Here is a 21,789-nt window from a genome sequence, read left to right on the forward strand (position 1 = left end):
TTCCTCCTAGTCTCAAAAGGTGGACCGCAATTTATCTGTTTGGTAGGCAGGTATTTGTGCAATTCAGGAACGTAACATCTAAACTTAGGAGAATTAAACACGGTGGTGTTTTATCGCCGCTTTCGTTTAGCTTCTACATATCGAAGCTCTCTTACCCACCAGAAGGAGTTAAACATTATTTCCTACGCCGATGCCTGCAGGATAATGGCTTCAGGTCCCGGCCAACCCACCTATGTAAAAAATAAACAACCATATCCCTGATTTCTGCAGTTTTTTCGCCTCGCGAAACTTAATATTTTCACCGGCCAAATCATAGGCGGCCTTATTTACAACATATACAAAACAAATGTCGACCATATTGGACATCCACCTCGATGGCAATACGCTACCGACGACCAAAAATACTGGGTGTGACCAGATCCGACTAGGGGGGATTCCCCCCGGGCCCGGCGTTTCTCAGGGGGCCCGCGATTTAGAGGTACTAAGGCATTTTTTTTAGTTCACTCTCCTCACTCTCCTTTAGTAGGAGACAATAAAAACACCAAACAAAAATGTGTTTCTCAGGGGGCCCGCGATTTAGAGGTACTAAGGCATTATTTTGTTTAATTCAGGAGAGTCTTTAGTTGTTCCATGTGCAAATTTTAAGCCGAATTTCATAAGCAACGAATATTGATAATGATTTTTTGCCTGGGCCTAAGGAGACAATAAAAACATCAAACAAAAATGTGTTTCTCAGGGGGCCCGCGATTTAGAGGTACTAAGGCATTTTTTTTTAATTCAGGAGAATCTTTAGTTGTTCCATGTGCAAATTTGAAGCCGAATTTCAAAAGCAACGAATATTGATAATGATTTTTTGCCACGGCCTGAGGAGACAATAAAAACATCAAACAAAAATGTATGATGAATCCGAAATCGTAAAGTTCATCTACAAAAAGTGTTCCAACAATACCACCAACTCTGTATCAAAGTACAGATTATTTAAACTACTTCGATATAGGTACCGTGAATAATGAGTTTTTGCGATCTGAAGAAGTCAACGAAATAATTCGTCGAGGTCATCAAAAGTGTCCTATTATTTTTCTACGTGATTGTCATGACGAGGCATTTCCTACCTCGTTGTTAAACAGAATCTTGCCAAGTGGAGAGAAAGTGGAGCGTGACTGGGTAGTTTGGAGTGCCAGTAGCAATGCTTTTTATTGCCTACCATGTCGTCTGTTAAGCACCAATACTTTAAATCGACCTAAAATTTGTTCTGTGGATATTCGAAATTCCAGGTATGGAAGAAGCTATAAGATAAACTGCCATCACACGAAAATACTCAAGATCACATTAAATGTTATATTCAATCGCGATCTTTACAAAATCTAATTCAAAAGGAGGCTACGATTGATACACTTATCAATGAACAGCTAATCACTGAAATTCAAAAGTGGAAAGAAATTTTATATAGAATTTTGGACACTATTTTTTTTTGGTTGAAAGAGGCCTAGCTTTCAAAGGCGAAAGTATACATCTTGGTGAACGAAACCATGGGCATTTTTTGGGCATATAAGATCTCATAAGCCAATATGATCCGATACTTAGAGATTATTTGGAGAAATTTAGGATTTCACAACAGCAGCACAAACGTTTACAAGTTCATTATCTTTCGCCAGACATTCAGAACGGGTTTATAGAAATTTGTGCAAAGCACGTGAGGGAAAATATATTAGATCAAGCCAAGAAAGCCAAGTATTTTGCTATTATCGTTGATGCTATACCTGATTCTAGTCACGTTTACTACGTTCATTTTGCGCTAACTCCATTCCAATTCGAAAGCAACAAATTTTACAATTCAAGAACGATTTTTGTCTTTCGTGAATTGTAACCAAAAAACTGGTCAGAAAATCGCTGATCTAATTTGCCATACTCGAGGTAAACATGAAATCCCATTAAAAGATTGGCGTGCACAAGGGTACGATAACGGCGCCAATATAAAAGGAGCTTACAACGGAGCACTACGTCATTCTCGACAAAAACTCGAATGCTGATTATTCGCCTTGTGCAACCCACAGTCTCAATGTATGTGGTATTGATGCTGCATAATGTTGTACGGCTGCAATTACTTTCTTCGGAGTTGTACAAAAATGGTTTACTATTTTCTCCAGCACTCCACAACGATGAGACATCCTCAAAAAAATGTACCGAGCTCTCTTCATAGTCTTTCAGCCAAAGGCCAAATTTGACTGCGCAAGCATACGGCGATGTTACCGGTATTCTCAAGTACATCAACAAGTTCGAATTAATACTAATTAATGAAAGAAACGTGGTCATCCAAACTAGAGACGCCACCATAGATGTTGAGGTCCGACATCTAGATGCCTTATTAGCTGATTTGAAGTCGATCAAGAGCCAATGGGAAACAATTTTAAACGAATGCGAAACAGTTGCTATTCAATTGAACATCTCGCCAAACTTTCCGGACATTCGAAAGAGAAAACCCGAAAGACATTCTGAAGATAATTTAAATGAGATGATTACGGATGATTCAGAGTCTGATTTTAAAAACAATACAATCCTGGTGATCGTTGATTCGGTAGTAACTGGCATTACTGAACGATTTGCAGCTATGTTAAATTTGAGCGAGACGTTTTCCTCTCGTGGCAATTTGAAGACATGGATGAAACTACGGTTCGGGCGTGCGCAGCAAAATTTGTCGAAAAATACAAGTCGGACATTTCTCAATTCTTATAATGCGAAATAATTCGCTTGAAACACATTCGCGAAGCAAATTTTGATAAAGGTCTGTCACCATTGGAATGGCTAAATGCCATCTACATATATACAAAATCTGTATACGATTTTCCCCAACATTTGTGTTGCTTTACGTATCTTTTGCACTATACCTGTCACTGTAGCTAGTGCAGAATGTTCCTTCAGCGTCCTTTCAAGAATCAAAAACTTTCATAGATCGTGTTCATCTCAAGAGCGAGTTTCAGGACTTGCCACGCTTTGTGTTGAATCCGTTTTGGCAAGACAGTTAAATTTTGATATTATTATAAAAATTTTGCAGTGAAAAAAGGAAGTAAAGCCAGTTTTTGATATCCGAACTTTCTATATTTAATAATTAAAGTTCATAATCATCATTAGATTTATCAGAAATGTATTAAAATGTTACCAAATAACTAGAAAATATTTTTTGAAAAAATATGTGGCTGTTAAAAGAGAATTTTATTTCTACGTTACAATAAAATAGTATAAATAGTAAGTATACTGTTATAATTTTATTGTCAGCTTTTAGTCCAAAAATCATTTAGTTGACGTGGCAAAAAATTGTTTGATGTAATCCATCAATAACACCGCGTTACACACATTCTGTCCTATGAAGCAAATATACTTTTTCGGAAAGGGGAGAAAAAATAAAAATACACGTGTATCGGCGATTTTCATTATTTTTTTTTTTCACTTTTTTCGGCATAACGTGAAGGGACTCCAAATTTTTAAATTACAAAAGCGTTCCGAAAAAAAGTTGTTTTTCGAACCATCCTACTCCATATATTTGTAGTTTATCAATAGTAACTTTCTAACACTAAACTGTTTATGGCGGACAGACGGACACTATGAGCTTTATACTTTATACATAAAAAAGTAATTCTGACTTGTATAAGAAAATCGCCGATACACGTGTATTTTTATTTTTTCTCCCCTTTCCGAAAAAAGTATATTTGATTCATAGGACAGAACTAAAGCTGGTTTTTGTAACGCAGTGTAATGATTCATGAATGAGACTCATTAATTCAAGTTAATGAAATGTATTAGTGGATTTTTTATATGGGGCCCGTAAATTGTTTAGTCCCGGGCCCGGATTTTCTCTCTACGGCCCGGGTGCCGTAAAAAAATCCTCAAATCTCTTGCTGCAGCACTTGGGTTAAAGTTAAAGAGGCGCTCATTACCACTTAAAAAGGCGACGCCTTTAACACCCCTTTTTCTGTGGTCCACCCCTGTTGAAACTGCAGGTTTCTTTGGACTCCCTTTAGGGGATATCGATGATGTGGTCGCACTTATTGGATGGGGCGAAGCACTGTTACGACAACCTACTGGTGGATATGGCAGTGAAAAGTACATAAGTTCTATTTAGGTAATCTCTCCACAAAACGTTTCATGCCATAAAAAATGCTGGACGCGAGTTACCTCCGAGGAGATTTAGACCCAGCTTCTCTTCCAATTTGCTTCGTGCTACATATTTCATGACGATTCGGAGCAGCATCTGCAAGGCAAATGTTTTTTCACTGGGAAGCTTTTCATGGGAGAAATAGCCTCGAAGTGCTTGCCAAACCACTGCCGAGGGGCGAATCTTTTTAGAAAAACTTTTTTCTCACTGAAAAATAAAAAAATTTTGAACGTTTCTTCTTAAATGTATCCTCAAAATATATTTAACAGCACACAAATGGGTATATAATGTTCGGTTACGACCAAACTGAATTTTCCTTATCCGTTTTCTATTAAATTCAAAACATACGATCTCATTTTAAAAAAGTTTCTTCACTTTTGGTGAAAATTCTGTGAGTACTTCAGAGTATACTCGATACCTTTTACTGAGTATGAGTACTAGCATCGATATTTTGCTCAGAGTATTTTATACGAGTGCCGGTACCGATAATTTTTCTAAAAGTTCTATCACTACTTCCACCTGATGCTAATACACACTCATGCTTTTGGTTGGGAAGAGAGCTGAAGTAATTAGCATTTTTACATATGTGTGAAGTCGCGCCACCACGGTTGCCACTTTCGGTCCATTTGGACCAAATTTGGTCCGCTCCAACCGCGTTTGGTCCGCTGGTCCTTTTTGTTTTAAATTTTGGGCCTTTTTGGGCGAGCCGTCACGATTTTGATACTTTGATTTGAATTTTTTTACTTTCATAACAATACGCAACACAGATAAAAAAATTTGCTTTTTTGAACACCCTATGAATGGCAATCGGTTTTCAGTAACTCTCCCCAGCAGAGCCGATAGCTATTGACCGGTTTTACATAGATCGCTTTGTCGTGTAACATTGTGCGTGACTCGAAGTAAGTGGCTTTAGTGCAATAAAATTAGCCAATTTAATGTCAGACCCGAAATAAAAGCGTATATGCTGTTTCTCGCCTATATTCTTAAAATTATAAATACCTTAAATGAAGAGTTCCAATCAGAAAAGATTCGTCTTCCATTCATATACCTTCAAATTGAAGCACACTTCAAGTTTATCTAGGGCAACTTCATGAATAATGAGTACATAAAAAATATTAAGGGAGTTCAGAATTTTTGGTATTTGGTGTTGGAAACGTTGCTACAGCAAATGATAGCGGATCCTGAACAACTTTATATACTCAGCTGAGGAGAGCTGGCAGAGTATATTAATTTTGTTCGCATAACGGTAATCCGTAACGGCATAAACTAATCGAGATAGCTATAGACTTCTATATATCAAAATAATCTGGGCGCAAAAGAAATTCATTTAGCCATGCCCGCCCGTCCGTCCGTCCGTAAACACGATAAATTGAGTAAATTTTGAGGCATCTTGATGAAATTTGGTACGTAGGTTCCTGGGCACTCATCTCAGATCGCTGTTTAAAATGAACGAAATCGGACCATAACCACGCCCACTTTTTCGATATCGAAAATTTCGAAAAACCCAAAAAGTGCGATAATTCATTACCAAATACGGCTAAAGCGACGAGACTTGGTAGGTGGGTTGGCCTTATGACGCAGAATAAAAAACCAGTAAAATTTTGGACAACGGGCGTGGCAACGCCCACTTTTAAAATAAGGTAATTTCAAAGTTTTGCAAGCTGTAATTTTGCAGTTGTTGAAGACATCATTATAAAATTTGGCAGGAACGTTACTCCTATTACTGTATGTGCGCTAAATAAAAATTAGCAAAATCGGATTACGAACACACCCACTTTTTAAAAAAAAAATTTTACCAGTTTTTATAGACAGTCGACGGTCTGTCCTTCCGCTCGGCCGTTACCACGATAACTTGATCAAAAATAGATATATCTTTACTAAACTTAGTTCACGTACTTATCTGAACTCACCTTATCTTAGTATAAAAAATGGCCGAAATCCGACTATGACCACGCCCACTTTTTCGATATCGAAAATTACGAAAAATTAAAAAAATGACATAATTCTATACCACATATAAAAAAAGGGATGAAGCATGGTAATTGGATTGGTTTATTAATGCAAAATATAACTTTGGAAAAAGCTTTGTAAAATGGGTGTCACACCTACCATATTAAGTAGAAGAAAATGAAAAAGTTCTGCAGGGCGAAATCAAAAGCCCTTCGAATTTTGGCAAGAACAGTATCGTGGTATTACATATATAAATACATTGGCGGTACCCGACAGATGATATTCTGGGTCACCCAGGTCCAGGTTTTGGTCGATATCTCCAAACGCCTTTACATTTACAACTAAGGACCACTCCATTAGTACCTTTAATTTGATACCCATATCGTACAAATACGTTATAGAATCACCCCTAGTCCACCTTTATGCCGATATCTTGAAAAGGCGTCCACCTATAGAACTAAGGATCACTCCCTTTTAAAATACTTACTAACACCTTTCATTTGATACCCATATCGTACAAACACATTTTAGAGTCACCCCTGGTCTACTTTTATGTCGATATCTCGAAAAGGCGACCACTTATAGAACCAAGGCCCACTCCCTTTTAAAATACCCATTAACAGTTTTCATTTGATACCCATATCGTACAAACGCATTCTAGAGTCACCACTGTTCCACCTTTATGGCGATATCTCGAAAAGGCGTCCACCTATAGAACTAAGGCCCGCTTCCTTTTAAAACCCTCATTAGTACCTTTAATTTGATAACCCATATCATACAAACACGTTATAGAGTCACCCCTGGTCCTCCTTTATGGTGATATCTCGAAAAGGTGTTCACCTTTAGAACTAAGGCCCACTCCCTTTTAAAATACTCATTAACACCCTTCATTTGATACCCATATCGTAAAACGCATTATAGAGTCACCCCTGGTCCACCTTTATGGCGATATCTCGAAAAGGCGTCCACCCATAGAACTATGGCCCACTTCCATTTAAAATACTCATTAACACCTTTCATTTGATACCCATATCATACAAACGCATTCTAGAGTCACTCCTGGTCCACCTTTATGGCGATATCTCGAAAAGGCGTCCACCTATAGAAATAAGGGCCACTCCCTTTTAAAACTCTCATTAGTACCTTTAGTTTGATATCCACATCATACAAACACGTTATGGAGTCACCCCTGATCCTCCTTTATGACGGTATCTCGAAAAGGCGTCTACCTTTAGAACTACGGCCTGCTCCCTTTTAAAATACTCATTAACACCTTTCATTTGATTCCCATATCGTACAAACACATGTCATCGTGCACTTTCATGTTCATTGGCAGCCCTGTCCTCTCACTTCTATTATTATCTACTCATTCATTCTTTATATTCATTCTCTCTTTATTTTGTACTGAAATATTATTCCGAGCTTAAGTTGTATCATTTTATGAAATGTAAAGGGAGTCATTCGTTAAACTGAATTCAATAAAGTTGGTCATCCAAAATTGTCGTAGTGACAGTTCTCAGAAGTGTTCATGGACCTAAATCGGTTGACGGTTGTAGACTTAAAAGAAATACTGCATAAACTGCAAATTAAGACAAGTGGCACAAAAACCGAATTGGTCAGCAGATTACAAGAAGTAGACGAAACATTATTGACGCCAATGCTGGAGCCTTATATGCAAGTGGGTGCAGCGGTAACACAGGCAAGTAACGCGAATCTGAAGCAGAGTGAGCAGCAGTCCAGGGACGACGCTGTGGTCATAACGTAGCTGGTGGTGCAAGTTAGCGCGCTACATGGGGCGATAGATACGCTAAGTGCACAGTTGCAGGCCATGCGTCCAGGAGGATCAAGTGTTCTTGAACCAAATACAGGTAACTGCATCGATTTGTATAGGGCAACGTGTGTTTCAGCGCCGCTCGTAGTCACACAGGCGCCGGTAGCGTTCGTGTCGCAAGTAGCATCGGTGACAACGCCAGCGTCGACAGCATTGCCTACGTCGTTTTCAGCGCGAATTGAATGGAATTTTCCCCCTGCACCGCAATACTCGTATATGCCACAAACGTCACAACAACCGTACTTTTCGTACTCAACTTTGCCATATGCAATAACGCAGTCGCCGTATTCAACTGCGCAGTCAGCGTATCCAACAGCGCAGCAGCTTATTTCATCGTATTCAGGTACAAAGGGTCAAATGGATCGCATTTTGTGCATGACACCATACAGCTGGTAATTTCAAATTCGACAGCGAAAGATAGATGCTCGCATGCGATGACAAACACATATACACATAAGCCGAGTGAAATAGCAGCGATTCTGCCAATTTTCAACCCTACCGACAATAAATATTGGTCAATTCAGTTCATTGAGAGAGTTGAGCAGTTGAGAGAAATGTATCACTGGGACGATATATTCGTAATTCTTGCGGTTCTCAGTAGGTTGAGTGGTGTTGCAAAGCGATGGGCAGATGCTCAACCAGCATTTAGGAAATGGAGTGAGTTTGTGTCAGCATTGTTGACAGATTTCCCATACGTAAGTAATTCGGCTGATACCCATATTCGCATGATGAATACAATAATAAAAAAAGTGAAACATTGATTGAGTATTATTACAATATGCTCGCTATAGGTCGTAGAGGGAATATTGATGACTGCTCAGTAAGTAGATATATTATAAACATATTAGCCGATAGCAATTTGCGTAAAACATTGAATGTAATGAAGTTTTCAAAATGTGCAGATTTGTTGCAATCTCTTTTAAATTTATCTGCTAATGTAGAAGGTCGAAATGAAAGAATTTCAATGCAGCAAAGTTCGCATATTTTGGGTGATATTAACAAAACAATCGTAGTTGGACCGATATGTTACAAATGCAGCGAAAGAGGGCACATAGCTAAGAATTGTGCGAAGACAAGAGCGAAGAGTGTAGCAAAACAAATCGATCGAGTACATTATAATGCAGGTGAAGAGCAGGAGGTTGGTAAGCAAAGTGTAGAAAGTGAGACAATAATAAATAAAATCGATTACGAAAAGATGTGTATGGAATTGTGTAAAGATATTTTAATTATAGGCAAACTAGAGGTGAAGTGTAAAGCGCTAATTGATTCGGGTAGCAGCAAATCCTTGGTGAAGCGGTCGATTGCCGAAAAGTGCGGTTCATGTGTTATTCCGTGTAATGAAAAATTGATGGGTTTTTCTGTTGGTGAAGTTGAGTGCCACGGAAAAATAATAATACGCGTTAAGTTTGATGACGTTATACGTATGGTCGTATTTCTTGTTATCAATGATTCAGTGATGATGCATGATGCACTTGTTGGAAGCTAGCCAAGGGAAAGGTGTAGCGTTCATTCATTAAGTTATTCATTCATTTGTACAAACATATATTTCAACCCGTTTTACAATGTCTTCAAATATATTGACTCTTACATACATATTCATAAAATTGTACATACGTATATTTTGGCTCGCTTTGGTACGGCATGAGATTCTAATGACAACATATATTTTGTACACCGTGCATCATGTGGTAACCTGAGCCTTGGTATGCCACTGTTTAGAGCTTGCTCGCGACAAGCCTTTACCTATAGACAAATTATTAACATGATTTATTTATGCTTACGTTGCACATTCCACAGCCAATTTTAATTATGTTTAGAAAGCAGTTCCCAGGGAACTGAATTGAATGTATATGTGCGTTATACTTAGTTTGTAAGTATTAGTGTAAGTAAGTGTCTTGACGCGAACAAAAAAACTCCGAAAGTTTGATCGGTCAAGTTTCAATGGAACGAAAATAGTAAAAAGGTTGGTATTAATGTTAAGTATAAAGGTGCTTTTAATAATTATATATTATTTGTATAAAATATAAAAGTGCTTTTAATAATTATAAATTATTGTTTAATATGTATATATGTAACAATATTTAATTACAGGTTACCTTGTAAAATCTGGAACAGGACGGCTGCGTGCGATCGGTAAGCAATCAAAATCCAAGTGGCGGAAAACTTATAAAAATGTTAGCACCGGTTGTTGTCGAACGGTTTATTCATCTGTGCGATGTTTTAACATAGATAGCTTAAACCGTTCGATCACCTCTGTTAACCTTATTGAAACAAAAAGAAATACTAGGGCTACCCCAAAAGTATAAGGTTTTGGACCGCCGGTCTAAACATGCCGGCCCCCTTGCGTCACGCAACCCTGAACTAGAACCGAACGCTTGCACCGCCGTGTTCCATTGACTACTGAAGGCTACTTCTTATTATCTAAGTATTTCTATCGCCTAGTCCTGGAACCTTGTACCTAGGCTAGAGAGAGAAAAGAAAAAAAATAGGAACAAAGGTGGTTTCAAATTTCAATGGCACATTTATTCATTAAAAAAAAAAATCAGATAAGTATGCATATTCAAAATTTACTGTGAATTCATTTTTAGGTTCATCTGAATATAAATGCGAAAAGAAAGAAAAAATGATAAAATAAATAAAAAATACGTATATAGTTAGCACGCGCCCGACAGGACCCATCCAAATATAGTATTTTGGGCCAGTAGTGGACCCAGTATTCCAGCTGGAATGACCCCTAGAAAAATTTTAGGAAAAATGTCTGCCCCCAGCACGAGACGAACTGGAGCAGCGACGTGGAAGCGCGGGTCCGCCAAACGTAGATTTGAATATTTCCCCGCTATTGTGGCATCTAGTGTGGTTAGTGGCGTGCGTCGATTGAACTTCCGGAGGCATACTGCGTGCGTGGTGATGGTCGTGGATTGACCATGCTTCCCGCGCAACTTGATGAAGCAGCCCATCTGGCGATTTATGTAGGTCACACTTAGCTGCAGCTCTCGCGCGAAATCTTCGCTGATTATTGAGGTGGTGGCACAGGGATCGATCAATGCCCTCACGAGATGCAGACGCCCTCGGGCTTCAATTTTCACCACCGCGGTTGGAGCCACTGATGTGAGGGACTGAACTGGTTGTGGTGGCGCTCTTACTGGGGCCACTCTTCCGGACCGGAAATTCCTCGAAGGCGTGAGGTGGAATGCTGAAGATTCCACTCTCTCGTGTTGACGGTGTTTACGGGATCTCTGTCGGGCTTTTGCGCTCTTTCTATTAGACGGTTGGAAAGTTTTCATTTCCAATCCGCTGGTTCTTTTTATTTCGTGCTGAAGTTGCGGTCGGAAACGCTGAGGTTCCGATCCGCCGACTATAGCTGGGGGGAATGCATGTGATTCCACTCCAGCTAGGTTTTCTAGGCGGAAAGCGAACGTTTCCGCTCCAGAATGAGTATCGTTTCCTACTTCAGAGGCGTACAACGAGATTGCATCGCTGTCATCGGCGTCATTTCCCTTGGGTCGTCGTGGTCGTCGTTGGCGTTTTGGTGCTTCCCCAATGTGGTCTATATGGAGCATTGTGTGATGGTGCTCGCTGCATCGACGGCATAATCCCTCGTTGGTGCATTGAGATGCGAGGTGAGCCTCTGATAAGCAATTAGTGCAATAATTATATATGTGAGTATCGCGTAAACGTGCGGCTGGTTCTTTCGCCCGGAAAACTGGGCATACTCTAAGCGGGTGCCGGTTACCGCATACACGACATACCAATGCGTAATGGTTTGCTTCAGCCCGTTTGCGAATGGTGGTGAAACGCGTCATTTCTGTAAATAATAATTTTTCCATTGCAGCGATTTGCTTTTTTTTGTTTTTGGTGGCGAGCAATATTTGCATGTTTGACTCTCTTATTGATGGTTGGTGGAAACAGGGTTAACTAATTTACTAGCAAAATAGCCATTGAGCTATTGTCAAACAAGTTCATTTGGCTAACAAATGATATCCTGGCGCCCTCAACACAAATCCAACGAAGAAAGAAAAACGCTTCGAAAAGTGCCCTAGAAAATCACCCACACATGCCATTCATTCAGTTCTATACATTTATCTTGATGTGCACCCAATTCTTGGTCAAACTTGATCGTAATGGTCAGTGACCATAACGATTGACCGAAAAATTGATGGTATCCAGTGCCTATACTATCATGCAAATGTATCGAATTTAGTACATATTCGATAGCATATGCATATCCCTATAATGATGAAGCCGGAAGTTTTTGATTAAAAGTGAAACGTTACGGTTTAATGTTTTAATGTTTTTACGTGCGGGTGTGGTTTTCGCGTTTGCGACTTTGGATTTCCACGGGAATCCAAAAAAATAAGTCTCGTGAGTGATAGTGAAAATATAAAAAACTGAAATAATATGAGGAAAGTGAAAAAAAAATCTGCGCCTTTAATTAAGGCAAAATTGATTCCTCAATCAAGTAAAAGAGCCTGTAAGGCCATTGTTTTCGTTAAACATACAATAAGTGGCGGTGGTGTGATTTAGTTTTGTTGTTGTGCATAGTGAAAATGAAATAATGAAATGGCATGTTCCTACGGCACTTGTGTGTTAGGGTGTTTCCAAAGAAGTTTTTTTTTTTTTGCTTGCGAATTCCCTTTTTTTTTGTGTTAATAAAGGTTAGGACTGGAACGACCAGTGAAACTAAAATAGGTAATTCTAGAGTTTAGCTTGCTACTGCGCCCGGGTGTCCCAAATGTTGTGAGAAAAAAATTTTTTTTTTTATTGTGCGCGGTTTATAAATGACGGAAAAGGGTGAATTCAATGGAATTGGTAGCGGATAAATATTTCTTGAGTGACGCTGCCTTTACCATTGTGATATCCTTTTCCCATCCTCCAATACACTTCGCGAAAGAAAAGAGACAGGAAAATTTACATTTTGAGGGCACCCTTATAGTGCAGTTTTAGCAACATAAAACGGATTAAGCTAGGTGAATACGTTTGTATGTGCGGTAGAGTGTGTGGCCCCCTAAGAAAAATAAATATTTTGCTCTTGCAAAAAAAAAAAAAAAAAAATTAAAAATAAATTGTTTTCTGAAAAAGTAGATTTTCGAGGTCAGTCCAATGCGTATGCACGCGGTATGTATCTTTGTACATATGATAATGGTGACTACCCAGCAGGCAGTCTGTTCGGCCATGAGCCGAAAAAAAGCCCCGAAAGAAGTGAAGTTAAAAGGTGAAAAAATATTATTAGCTGAAGTTGCTAAAAATGTTCTGCACCCTTTTTTTCACTTTTAAAGGGACAAGACAAACCTTTGACGTGCATGCATTAGGCTGGACCATACAAAATTTTTTTTTTTTTTGATATTAAATATTGTTTGTACCTTCTTTGCTTTGTGCTTATTGTGTCTGTAAATTTGGGGTTGTCGTATCTTCGGTTTCTGCACTATTCGACGGTAGCAATACCAATTTGACGAGCGGTCTTGTCACTTCTCCTCTCTCAGTTAGGACATCTACCACGCGTACCCGGTTGTCGGAACCAGGGTGTAATTTGACAACTCGCCCTAATCTCCATTCATTGGGTGGCAGGCTGTCCTCCCGTATGACCACCATGTCTCCCACTTTTATGTTGGACTTAGAATGTTTCCACTTGGTCCGCTTTTGAAGTTCTGAAAGATATTCTGTTTTCCACCTTCTGCAAAAGTTCTGATGCAAAGCCTTGAGTTTTTGCCACCTGTTCACAATTGAGGCCGGGTTTTCATCGACGTTGATTTCCGCAGGGGCTAGTAGGTGCCCTCCGACTAGAAAATGCCCTGGTGTTAGAGGTTCAAGGTCTGATGGCTCATTTGAGGCCGGACTGAGGGGTCGTGAGTTAAGACACGCCTCAATTCTGCATAATAGTGTATTAAATTCTTCGAAGGTGAACTTTTGCCTGAAAGCTACCTTTTTGAAATGGGCTTTGAAACTTTTCACCCCAGCTTCCCACAGCCCCCCCATGTGCGGAGCCCCCGGTGGTATAAAATGCCAAGTCAATGCCTGATGGGAATGTTTGGAAAGTGTTTGGGTGCGGGCGTCAGCCAGAAAGGCTTTAAATTCCGCCTTAAATGCGCGTGACGCTCCGACGAAATTGGTCCCGTTGTCTGAGTAGACATTTCTGGGGCATCCACGTCTGGCTACGAATCGAGCAAAAGCTGCTGCAAAGGATGAGGTGCTCAAGTCGCTAGTGCCCTCTAAGTGGATGGCCTTAGTCGAAAAGCACACGAACAGACAAGCGTAACCTTTGGAAATGCGACACCCGCGCCCACTATAACTTTTAATATCGAAAGGGCCTGTGAAGTCCACCCCGGTATTAGTAAATGCGCGCGAGAAAGTCGTTCGCTACTGGGGAAGAATACCCATAAGCTGATTTTGGGCGCGTCTCTTATGGATTGTACATATTTTGCAATTGTGAATGATTGACCTAATCAGGGTTTTCACTTTTATAATCCAGTACTGCGTTCGAATAATACGCAGCATGAGTTGGTTTTCACCGTGGAGCGAATCCTCATGAACCAACTGGACAAATAGACGTGTAAACCTACAATTGTATGGTAGTATTATTGGATGGCGCTCAGGATAAGGCATATCTTTGGATGCGCCGAGTCGCCCGCCAACCCTTAATACTTCGTTTTCATCAAGGAAAGGGTTAAGTGAAAGGATTTCGCTTTTAGACTCAAGTGATACTTTGGCTTTCAATTTCGTGATCTCTGATCCGTAATGTTGCTTCTGAGCTAGTTTTATCAGACGGTTCGTCGTTGTTTTAATTTCATCGGATGAAATTAGACAAGAGTCCGGCTGGCTAGAAGCTCTTGTTTTCGGATGGGTTCTTTGAAGGAATCTCAAAATATACGATATTACCCTCAAAGCTCGCAAAAGACTGGAAAACCTGTCAAGAATATCACTAATGTTGTCATTAATTGTTGCTGCATGAGCCTGCACTCGTTTTTCCTCAACGTTTGTTGTGAAGTCCGTTTCCTGGGTTGGCCACTTTTCCTTATCTTCTTGTAGCCAAGAAGGTCCCTGCCACCACAGAGTGTTGTTGATCAATTCTTGAGCTAAAACGCCTCTGCTCGCTAAGTCTGCTGGATTTGTAGCTGAATCCACGTGATACCAAGTCGAATTTCCTACTTTGTCTAAGATTTTTGTGACTCGATGAGATACAAAAGTAGACCATGAACATGGGGGTTTGCGTATCCATGCCAGTACGATCGTCGAATCAGTCCAAAGATGTATCGTAGTGTGGCCGAAGTCCACATTGTTGGATATCGATTCGATGATTTCAGCTAGTAGTACCGCCCCGCAAAGTTCCAATCTTGGGAGCGAAATGGTTTTGACTGGAGCCACTCTCGTCTTTGCTAAAAGCAGGTTAACAAGTATGCCGTCATCCCTTTCCACGCGCAAGTAGACTGCTGCGGCATATGCCTTTTCAGATGCATCACAGAAACCGTGAATGTCGACGTTTTCAGTTGGCGAATAAAATACCCATCGAGGAATCCGTATCTGGTCGATTTCCTTGTATGTTCTGGCAAAATTGTGCCATTTGTCTAATGTGGAAGAAGATAACGTTTCATCCCAACCAGTACCCTCGAGCCATATATTTTGCATAATAATTTTTGCGACAATAATTGTAGGAGCTAGCCACCCTAATGGATCGAAGAGTTTCGCTATAGTTGACAAGACTGTCCTTTTGGTGAAAGTGGAATCTTCTTCTATTGACTTTGCTATAAAGTAGAATTGGTCAGAATGTGCATTCCACCTAATGCCCAGAGCTTTCACGCTACTGGAATCCTCGAATTCTAAAAAATCTTCGCTCAGTAGATGAGCTTTTGGAATGCCTTTCAATACTTCGTTACTATTCGAGGTCCATTTACGTAAAGGAAACCCGGCTGATTTCAATATCCCTGAAACTTCATTTCTTGCCTTTACCGCGGAGGCAATAGTATGACCACCGGAAAGCACGTCATCTACGTACATATTTTTTCTCAAAATGTTAGAGGCAATTGGATGAGAACTTTCTGAGTCATCCGCCAGTTGGAGTAAAGTCCTTATTGCTAAATAAGGAGCGCAATTTATACCAAAAGTAACCGTTTTAAGCTCGTAGAGACTGATTGGTTCATCTGGGCTTGGGCGGAAGACTATTCGTTGGTACTTTGTATGGTTAGGCTCTACTAGGATTTGCCTATACATTTTTTCAATATCGCTGTTGAAAACATATTTGAAAAGTCTCCAGCGAAGAATTAAGGTCGGTAAATCCGACTGAAGCACTGGGCTTGGCATAAGAATTTCGTTCAGACTGACGCCATTCGAAGTTGAAGACGAGGCATTAAAAACCACCCTAACTTTTGTTGAAACACTCTCTTCTTTAATAACAGCATGATAAGGCAGATAATAATTGTCCACAGCGTCAGCTGACTGTATTGACGTTATTTTCGACATATGACCCATTTTCTCGTACTCCATAAGTACTCTATTATATTCCATTTTCAACTCTGGGTTTTTTCTAAGTCGCGTCTCAATTTTGTAAAATTGAGAGCACGCGATTTTCAATGAGGGCCCCAGGCAAATATCTGCAGGAAATTCCGCTCTGAACGGAAGGGACACGATGTATCTTCCTTCTGAGTTTCGCTGCGTTGTGCGCTCGTAGAGTTCTTCGCATATTTTTTCTTCTACTGTGGGGGATTTTGCCTTGGATATATCCTCAATTTCCCAGAATGACCTAAGCTGAATGTCTAAAGCCACTTCATTGAAAAAGGAAACCCGATTATTATTAGTTGGGCTGGCTGCATCAGCACGACCAGTCAGTATCCAACCGAAAACTGTTTCTTGGGCTAAAAGTGTGCTGAGAATGTTTTTCTTAATCCCGCCTAAGATTATTTGCGGGTAGATGTCTCCGCCCAGAACAAGATCGACTTGTTCATTGACAAAGAATCGTTTGTCCGCCAGTACAAGGTCAGGGAATGCCTGTTGTGTTAATGAACTGACGTCATGTGTGGGTAAATTGCCTGTCAATTGTGGCAAAACTAACACAATAACATCAATTGATATAAGTGGGTCAACCGGTGACCGCAGTTCTATGGCACATGCCTCTTTTACCTGCGCAGAGATTGAGTTATTGATGCCCGACACTTGGGCATGCATTTTCCTAGTTGGCAGGTTAATTCTGCGTCTGAGTCTTTCTGTAATGAAAGAGCATTCAGAGCCAGAATCTATGAGGGCTCTTGCCGAAAAATCTGTACCATTATAGCGAATGGTTACACGAGCCGTTCCTAGTAATACACCTCTACTAGTATTCGCGAAATTTGATTTCATATTAATTGTTTCTCCTGAACCTTTTGTTTTTTCCGTACTGTGGCGTAATCGCGCTTGTTTCGACGTAGACGCCGAAACATCCAATGATTCTACAGCCGCTTTCGCCGAAGAAGGCTACGTTTGAGCTGTCTGCAAATGCAGAAGGGAATGGTGTCGTGTATGGCACGTGCTGCAGTTGTGTGAGCTTGTACACTTTGACACGGAATGCCTCGAAGAGAGACAGTTCAAACAGCAGTTGTTACGTTTGATAAAGGAAACCCTTTCAGATGGTGTCAAATTTCTGAATTTCTGGCATGTGTGGATTTTGTGGTCGCTGTTTTTGCACATTTTACATGCGTATTTGGCGACTGTGGTTTGGAATGACCCTAACTTTTTAGGCGGTGGTTCAGAGGAATGCTTGTTGCTTTGACCCTTTGGTGGTTTCGAAGGCTTGATTCCTCTTAAACCTGAAACCGATTCTAAGGTTTGGAACCTATTTGTGAGGAATCGATCCATATCCGCCCACTTGGACGTTTCAGTTTTATTTTCTACTGATTGTTCCCATAAGGACAGGGTAACATCAGGTAGCTTTGTTGAACAGAGGTATGTGATTATCGGATCCAGTTAGAAATGTCAATACGATGACTCTCTAATGAGGATATACAATTGTTAATATCCCTCTGTAAACGTTTAATGGACGCGCCGCATTCAGTTTCAACAGCATGAAAATTGAAAAAATTTTTAGTTGGGTGTTGACTAAGATTCTTTTGTTCTCGTACCTGTCACACAAATTTTTCCAGGCTACATTAAAACCATCGTTTGTCAATTCGCACTTCTTGACAATTTCGCGAGCTTCACCTTGTGTCTTTTGGATGAAGTAATAGAGCTTTTGAATTGGCGACAGGTGCTTATTTAGTATATAAATGGCCGTGAACATGTCACGAAAGGTTGGCCATGTCATATAATCACCTTTGAATACATCGGTATCACACGGTGGTAAATGTAGGTTGCGTGGAGCGAAGGAGGTTTCACTTTCCTTCTCTACCTTCTCCAAATTTTCCGCCAGGTCATTTATTTTCGTCATGCACCGTACATAAACGGAATAGCATGATTTATTTTTCTTTTTAATTGCGGTAATGTCTTTAGCGCTAGTGTCCTCGGCCACTAGCAGAGCTTCGAAAGCAGCTTTGGCTTTCTCCCACATGGACTTCAACTCCTGCTGCTGAATTTTCAGCGAATTTTTGGAGTGTTCGCTTGTGGGTTTGCTTAAGAATTCTATGTCGAATTCAATTACCGTGTCTGCTAGGCGGTTGAATGCTTCCATTTTTACTTTATGCTTGGAAAATTTGAAATAATTTGAAACGCACCAAGCTTTTGTTGTTGCAAATCTTGCTTATTTTGACAGAGACAGAATCTGTATCGAGGTAACCCGCTTTATACTATGTTTATTAAATAGCAATAACCACCAATAAATCGTAAATATGTTAAAATGATTTAATTATTATAAATTTATTGGAAAAAAAAATCAACGAAAATAAACGTTTTTTAGGAGTGTGAAAAATGGACTGTAATGTTACATTTCACATGTGTGTATATGTATGTGTTATTATGTTAAAAAAAATTATTGCTCGCCAACCAAACTTGAATTATGTACTTGTGTATTACTGCAAGCACTAAAGTTATGGGAATAATTTTTCAAAGCTATTTTCCCAAAATTAATTTTGTTTCTTTGGAAAGTATTTAATTTAATAACGTGAAGTGATTTTGTGAACAAGCTTTTGTAATTTCAAATGCTAAGATTCAAATGGAAAATAAGTGAGGTTATGCCCACAGTGTAGTGTTGTTGTTTGTGGAATATTAAAGCGTAAGTGCAAGTAACGAGAAGAAAAAAAAATAAATGGGATTTAAGTGATCTCCGCAAGAAACTGCTTGCAACTTGTATTGTGCTTATTCCAACAACAATAATTGTACAATGTGTGAGTGTGTGTAACTCAGCAAAAACCTTAAGCTGTGTCAGGTACTCCTTACCACTGGTGGGGAGTAATACCTGATATTCAAAAGGGGCTATTTGTAAAAAAAAAATCACTGCAATTTACTTGTGGTGAAAAAATTTTTTGCTATGCTCACTAAATCACTTGCATGTATTTTATTTTGCAAAATACTCCAAGGTTTTGTAAAACTGAATTATCGAAAAAATGAAAATGGAAACGGTGAAGTGATTTTGTGTGAAAAAAAATTCTGCCGTGCAAATTTAATTAAAGTGGGGTTATGACCACCGCGCAGTGTTGTTGTTGTGGGAAGTGAAGAGGATATGAAGAGCAAGTCACGTCTAAACTCCAGAGTAAGTTGGATTACTTAATCCTCAACAGAAAATTACGTGCACTTCTCTATCACTCTCAAACACTGATTTGTACAAGTACGTGTGTGCGTGTGACACTGAAGACCCTTAAGCCGTGTCAAGTATTCCTTACCACTGGTGGGGGGAAATACCTGATGATCAAAAGGGTTACTTGTACAAATTTTTCCTTTAAATCACAGAACACTCGTTTCACCTTTTAACTTTCACAAAAAAATATTTTTTTTTTTTCACTTTATTATTTATATAAAACTATTCATGTGCGCACTGATAATTTAAAACCACTTACTTTTAATTTTATTGTAGTTGTCGTGGATTGTGTACTTCGATAAAAAATTGCTGTTGTTATGCCTTGATTAAATTCAGCCGCTGGTAATTTGTTTTATCAGAACTGGACTCCAAATTCTCGGTTGGCTAGCAAGGATTTCCACTGGTGCTTTGCACCAATTTATAAGGCGTTGTAAGGACCAAATGTCTTGACGCGAACCAAAAAACTCCGAAAGTTTGATCGGTCAAGTTTCAATGGAACGAAAATAATAAAAAGGTTGGTATTAATGTTAAGTATAAAGGTGCTTTTAATAATTATATATTATTTGTATAAAATATAAAAGTGCTTTTAATAATTATAAATTATTGTTTAATATGTATATATGTAACAATATTTAATTACAGGTTACCTTGTAAAATCTGGAACAAGACGGCTGCGTGCGATCGGTAAGCAATCAAAATCCAAGTGGCGGAAAACTTATAAAAATGTTAGCACCGGTTGTTGTCGAACGGTTTATTCATCTGTGCGATGTTTTAACATAGATAGCTTAAACCGTTCGATCACCTCTGTTAACCTTATTGAAACAAAAAGAAATACTAGGGCTACCCCAAAAGTATAAGGTTTTGGACCGCCGGTCTAAACAGTAAGTATTTTAGCTCATAAAAATTTTGTATGAAAGAAAACAACTGCTGGCGTTTCGATGGGCAGTAAATTCTATCTGGTGCCGCTAACTGGGCACTGCAAACTAGATTTTGATATTCTCTTATCCGCAAACATTACATGGCGATCCTGCCAGTTCTGCTTAGGCAAACTGCTGTTTACAATGCAGTCTGCTAGACATCTTTAGCAGGACGCGACGAAGTGCTTACAAAAAATTGCAATAGAAAATATGTTACAATATCCGCTGGGGCCTAGTTTCTACAGGACAACTTTTATGTGGATGACGGAATTGGTGGCCCAGACAACTTAAATACAACAATTGAAATTCAACAGCAATTAATACACATTTTAGGGAAACATGGCCTCAACCCACAAAAGTGGTACTCGAATGATTCACACTTACTGCAAAATATTGGTGTGGAGGACCATGAAGTTGATGTAGACTTTGACAATGAGACCAGTCAAACCATCAACACTTTGGGTTTGACATGGATGCCTAAAGTTTATCGATTTTGCGTAAAGGTGTGTCTAGCAGATTATTATGAACACATGAAATTGAAGCGTAAGGCATAGAGAAGGGGAATAGACCTTGGCCTGCAGACACACATCAAGAAGATAGCAGATTATTATGAACACACGGAATTGAAGCGTGGGGCTTAGATAAGTGGAATAGACCTTGGGCTGCAGACAAACATCAAGAAGACATGGAATAGACCTTAGGCTGCAGACGCACATCAAGAAGACAAACGGAGATAGCAGATTATAATAATAACAGACAAAATAACCAAAGATGTGGTCGAAATTTCGGATCGCGAGGAAATACCCACAATAGCACCAGAAATGTCCGAAATGTTACACAACAGGAAAACCAACAAACTCCACCTCAAAAAATAAAAAATTATATATTTTCAATTTACACCTTAATAGCTACATATCTTCCAGAACAACTCTGAATGATTCCATATCAACCCTCCTAATCGATACGGAAGCGGATATTTCAATAATAAAAAAGGGTCAAATTGACAGTAATGTCACGATAAATAATTCTCAAAAAACAGATGTAAGAGGAATTGGCACGGTTAAAGCGGACTTAAAAGATGGTTACCTACTAATTAGACACAAATTTCACGTAGTAAAAGACAATTTCCCAATCCCATGCGATGGAATATTGGGATTAGATTTCATTAAAAAATATTTTAGATTATCAAACAGAAGGTGACACTCTAATACTAAGACCATATGACTACCCAGAAAACATAATAATTCAGAAG

General features: G+C 39.4%; 1 protein-coding gene and 1 long non-coding RNA gene across 8 annotated transcripts in view; both read right to left on the reverse strand.

Moving 5' to 3' along the window:
• hgo (homogentisate 1,2-dioxygenase) overlaps positions 1-21,789 on the reverse strand; it is a 1,123,318-nt gene that overhangs the window by 469,587 nt on the left and 631,942 nt on the right. The gene's annotated exons all lie outside the window — the stretch shown is intronic.
• Positions 9,902-20,751, reverse strand: LOC137240240 (uncharacterized). The gene is made up of 2 exons (XR_010949647.1): positions 19,880-20,751; positions 9,902-11,736 (listed from the first exon to the last, which is right to left on the reverse strand). It is a non-coding gene; the product is annotated as an uncharacterized lncRNA (long non-coding RNA).

Source organism: Eurosta solidaginis, chromosome 2 (genome assembly GCF_040869045.1).
Source record: "Eurosta solidaginis isolate ZX-2024a chromosome 2, ASM4086904v1, whole genome shotgun sequence".
Taxonomy (NCBI): domain Eukaryota; kingdom Metazoa; phylum Arthropoda; class Insecta; order Diptera; family Tephritidae; genus Eurosta; species Eurosta solidaginis.